This window comes from Balaenoptera ricei, chromosome 6, assembly GCF_028023285.1.
Source record: "Balaenoptera ricei isolate mBalRic1 chromosome 6, mBalRic1.hap2, whole genome shotgun sequence".
In the NCBI taxonomy this organism is placed as follows: Eukaryota; Metazoa; Chordata; class Mammalia; order Artiodactyla; family Balaenopteridae; genus Balaenoptera; species Balaenoptera ricei.
The window spans coordinates 69,965,386-69,971,099 of NC_082644.1; positions in this window are offsets into that span (position 1 = coordinate 69,965,386).

Consider the following 5,714-nt stretch of genomic DNA (forward strand, 5'->3'; position numbering starts at 1 on the left):
GGATACCGTGGTGAATAAGAAAGAAATTGTTCCCTTCTCTCAGGAAACTCATAGAATGATGAGCAAGACAGCTAAGCTAGTGGAAAATTACAGTAGTGTCTGATAGCTTTGATGGGAGAAGCAAGGCTTCTATGAGAACACCCAGAAGAGGCACTTGTACTCAGTCATGGGGAGAGCAGAGCAGGCTTTCTGGAGAGAGTGGCATCTCAGCTGAGGCCTGAAGGGTAAAGGGGAGTTAGCCAGGTTGGCGTGGTGGTGTTGGTAAGAATGTTCCAGACAGAGAGAACCACATGTACAAAGTCACAGAGGCAAGAGAGAGCTAGATGTATTTAGGTACTGGGAAAAATTCAGGAGGTCAAGGTTTGGAGATGCCAACTCAGTTACAACGGGCGCCTCAGTGTTGTAGAGGAGTAAAGTGGGCCTTCAAGACCTTTCCAGAGAGGGCCCTTGTGATTTGGCTCCTGCCGCCTATTGCCAGGCAGAAATACAGCCCCACATTATTATATTTATACATTTTTCAACAGAAGCGTGGAGTCTAGCTTTTTATGAGAAATCTAGCTATTTTTAAATGTTGGTAATTACTTAATTAAAAAAAAAACACTATGTGGTCCAAATAACATGGTCTTTCAGCTGGATGCAACCTGTGGCCACCAGTTTATAATCTCCGATCTAGAACAGTGGTTCTCAAAGTGTGGTCCAGAGGCCAGCATCAGCATCGCCTGTGAACTTGCCAGAATTGCAAATTCTCAGGCCCACCCCAGATTTAATGAATCAAAAACTGGGGGCAGAGCCAGTAATCTGTGATTTAACAAGCCCTCCAGGTGATTCTGATGCAGCTAAAGCTTGAGAACCATAGTTTAGAGCTGCGCCATAAGATATGGTAGCCACATGTGACCAACAAGCACTTGAAATGTGGCTAGTCTACACTGAAACGTGCTCTGCCGTGTAAAAATGCGTACTGCTTTTCAAAGGTTTTGTATAAAAAAGTAAAATATCTCAATTTTTTATATTAATTACACGTTGAAATAATATTTTGTAAAATATTGAGTTAAGTCAAATGTATCATTAAAATTAAATTCATCTGTCTCTTTTCACAGTTTAAAATACGGCAACTAGAATATTTAGTACACATGTGTTATTTCCATTGCGCACTGCTAGTCTAGAGTATGGTTTCTGGGCCAGGGAGTGTGAGTTAGTGAGGCTGAAGCAGTGACGTGGAGATGAGCCTTACCGGACTTTGTCAGCTATGTTAAAGACCTATACTTTGCCCTTAGGAAACCTTGAAATGATCTAAGCTAATGAGAAGTATGATCAGATTGATGTTTTGGATGGCCGCTGACTGGAGAGTGACTTGTGCAGTAGAGGGTGCTGCTCTGTGCACACAGAGAGTGAATGGAGCAAGCCAGGGGGGAATTCTGGTCTGGCGTGGACATTATATGCATTCTATTTAATATATTTATTCAGTGCATATTGCTTAGCTGGGTGGAGGAGAAGGGCTCACCCAGAGATGAATAGTATAATCTGTGTCCTCTAAGGAGTGTACAGCCCAGTCCGGAGAAGAGACACTGAGAGGCAGGCTGAGGTTCTAGCTGGAATCCTCGTAAGGAGCAAGGACCGTGGGAGCTGGTTGGTCTGGAGGTTGGATCCCAGCTCCACTACTTACTCGATGAGTGATCCTGGTCGGTCACCCCTCTAAGACTCTTTTCTAATTTGTAAAATAGGAATAATAATAGTGCCGACTTCATAAAATTGTTGTGAAGATTTTAATGAGCCTCCCTCTCTCTTTCTTCCTTTCTTCCTTCCTTCCTTTCCTTTTCTTTCTTCTTTCTCTTTCTTTTTCTTTCTTTCTCCCTTCCTTCCTTCCTTCCTATTCCTTCTTTCTGTCTATCTGTCTGTCTGTCTGTCTGTCTGTCTGTCTATCTATCTATCTTATCCATCCATCCATCTATCTATCTAAGAGCTTACAGCAGTGCACATTGTAAGCAGCTGCAATTGTTATCACTGCTCAAGGGGGACTGGAATGGGGAAGAAGGAGCTGAGTTAAGGAGTGAGGCAGCCTCCATTCGGAACTGGAATGCAGGTGTTAGGGTACTGTTTTCAAATCCTGGTGTTCTGAAGACTGGATACAGCAGAATAGGCTGGATAAAGTGTTTTAAGCTTGGGGCCACTTTGATTTCACTTTCCTCATTTTGTTAGTTTCTTTCACCCTGGTCTGCATTCTTGAGCATTCATGCTTTCACTTCTCTCTAGGAACCCACTGCATGTTTCTCAGTCTTATCCAAATCATCATCATCATCAAATAGTTAAAGACCTTCAATATCTCCTCTTGCAGATCTATTTCCATGGGCCCTATGTCAGCCTGAAAAAGGCAATGAGTAATGACTATTTCCAATGTCCTTTCGAGACAGTGAAATGGGCATTAAACTTTGATCCCTAAGTGAGCTCTGGGCACGTAAAAGAAGCTCCAGGGCAGGCATTTCTTGTAAATTGTTTGAAATCTGCACATTTTAGCACACTTCCAATGGAAGATGGTGAGTGGCTTTCCCATGGCGTACCCAGATTAAAATCCCAGGAGCAGTTTGACCTGTCCCATGTCTCACCCTCCGTTCAGTCTCAAACCTGATTTCACATCCTCTACAAAACCTTCAAGTTTTCTCCATAGCACTTGGCTCTCAGCCTTCGCATAGCATTCATCATTTTTGGCAACAATGAATAAACACAGACTAGAAACCACCAGAATGTTCCATTAATATGGAACTGCTTAGATAAGTTACGATAACAACATAATGGAATACGTGCAGTGGTTAGGAAGAATGAGGCAGCTCTTTATGCACTGATATGAATGTTCTTCAAGATAAATTAAGTGAAAAAGATGTAGAAGACTTTATATCACTTTGCTACATATAATGCGTGTTAAGAAAATAAAAAAATACACAATGTTTTAATGACTCTAAGACACCATCCATTGTAAATGTATTATTTTATTTATCATTAAGAAAAATTGTTGCCAGTCAAAATTATGACATCGTAGATTAAAAGACATTGTGTCTTTCAAAGATGAAAAAAATGTAAGTTTTAGAATTGATAAAATATGACATGTTTGTATTTACTTTGTTATGTACATAGAATATCTCTAGTTATTATCACATCCTATAGAACTTTGGGGACTGGGGCTGCTCTGCTCAGTGGGCTCCTCTCTGTCTAGGCTGTGTTGACCATAGAACTTTGGATACATGCCCGTGAGCCACCGAAGGAGGCCATAGAGTGGTGTGTTCATGTGCTGGTATCTTTATCTGGTGTGTTGATTTACTTGTCTCTTTATCTGGTATACATCCTTTGCACTGATTGCTTGCTGGTTTGGGAGTAAACAGTGAAACAACTTAGAACCAGGTCCAAGTTGTGATTCTTACCCATCCTGGAAACGAGAAGAGATACTGTTTTTCACTTGCTCAGCCTTATTAAAAAGGCCAAAGAGTTTGGCACTCAGTGGGTGATGAGACACCACTTGCTGGAGTGTTAAGCTGGATTGTCTCCTTTTAATAAGACCCCTGGCCATGGAGGAAGGAGTAGGGGTGATGGAGTGGGCAGAGAAGGTGCCTGGTTCTAGGGCGGATGCAAACAGGTACTGGAGTTTACTCTCCTTGATATTTTCCCTTGCAGTAAGCATACGACCCGGCGTGGAATACCCTCAGTATGTTGTGTATAAAATAAAATCATCAAAGGAGAGTTACAGGCTGAAAAGTGGGAATAGACTGAAAGCAATGGAAACTGGCGTTTGACTCCAGGGAAACTCTCCCTATTTTAGGTTGCTTATTAAGGACTCAGATCCTTAGGAAATGTTCCTAGGAAGTCTGGAGAAATTCTGTAGGGTCATATGGGATGATTGAAACTGAAGGAAAGTGTGTTCAGAATTAGACATTTCAAGTACACCATGCCCTGCAAGTATGGTACAATCCCTTCCTAACACTGTTATAGGATAAAGATACCACATTGTGCCTTATGATGTTCTAGTAGGCTAGTCCTTTTCTGGAAGTACACATTTTCCTCCGCTTACAATGGAGTTATGTCCTGATAAACCCATTGTAAGCTGAAAATATCATAAGTCAAAAATGCATTTAATACACCTATCCTACTGAACATCATAGCTTAGCTTAGCCTACCTTAAATGTGCTCAGGACCCTTACATTAGCCTACAGTTAGGCAAAATCATCTAACCAAAGCCTATTTTATAATAAAGTGTTGAACAGCTCATGTAATCTATTAAATACTATACCGAAGGTGGAAAACAGAGTGGTCGTATGGATACAGAATAATTGTAAGTGTATCAGTTTTTACTCTCATGATCTCATGGCCGTCTGGGAGCTATGCTCGCTGCCACCACCCAGCAGCACGAGAGAATCATACCATTTTATCACTAGCCTGGGAAAAGATCAAAATTCAAAATTCAAAGTATGGTTTTTACTGAATGCGTATCATTCTCACACTACTGTAAAGATGAAAAAATGTTTAAGTTGAACCATCCTAAGTTGGGACCATCTGTAGTATTTATTTATATAATGGGGCCCATGCTTGAATCAGTCTAGTATTGAAAGCTCTTAAATGGAGTTCTATTGTTTCTCCAAATAAGCCAGCCTTAAAAATGCTAGAATGAATATAAATTCTCTGGAATTATTTAAATGTGAGTTATTACTATCAAGGTGTCCCTTTCTGGTGGATTTTACCCTTGGGGTCACACTCACTCCAAGTGTTCCACATGCCAAACCTGATCAAAAAGAGTGAAACCGTGGTTCTTCTATTAAACCTCAGTAAACAATCAACTCATAACCTCACCACAGAGAGGCAGTTTATAGCTAGTATCACCTTGATGAGCCAACTTCCACAAGAGCTACCAGGCTGAGAAAATTCTTTAGGAGCCTGGGGTGGAGGATAATCTTGTGTTGAGATTCTTGCCAGCTTAGGGCAAAGAACTAGGTCTCAGGGCCCTGCAATTCCCAAACTTTGCCTTCTTGGAACATCAAGAGCAATCCTGACTGTATTACAAAGTTCAATGACAGGGAGAAATATGGGTACTTGGTTTTCTGAAGAAGCCCTTTTCACATGCAACTAAATTAAGCAGCATAAGCATCTCCTTTAAATTCAGAATCTCCTTTAAAAAATTAAGGGCTCAAGGGGAAAAAAAGGCAAGATAAAGTAATTTTACAGGACCCTTTTTAAAAGAAGAGGATGGAAGTGTTATGAAAATAAGTGTCGAGAAGGCTTAACTGATAAGCATAAATATGACTGAGAAAGAAAAGCAATCACCTTGAGTTTTTTGTTTTTTATTAATATCCAATGTAAATGGAAGGGAAATGTTTTCAGCCATGACTTAAAGGTAACTCTGCTAATTTGTTTTTAAAAACAGACAAAAAGTGTAAAGTGGGTTTAATGACTTTCTAGAATTATTTATAATGGCATAAAAATCCCAACTGGTATCAACTCAAATATCCGTTAGAGGAGCAAATGCAATCTAAATTATGACACACACATACATGGAAACATCATATAGTTACTGGGACGAAGTGAGAGAGTGGCATGGACATATATACACTACCAAATGTAAAATAGCTAGCTAGTGGGAAGCAGCTGCATAGCACAGGGAGATCAGCTCAGAGCTTTGTGACCACCTAGAGGGGTGGGATAGGGAGGGTGGGAGGGAGGCGGTATGGGAATGTATG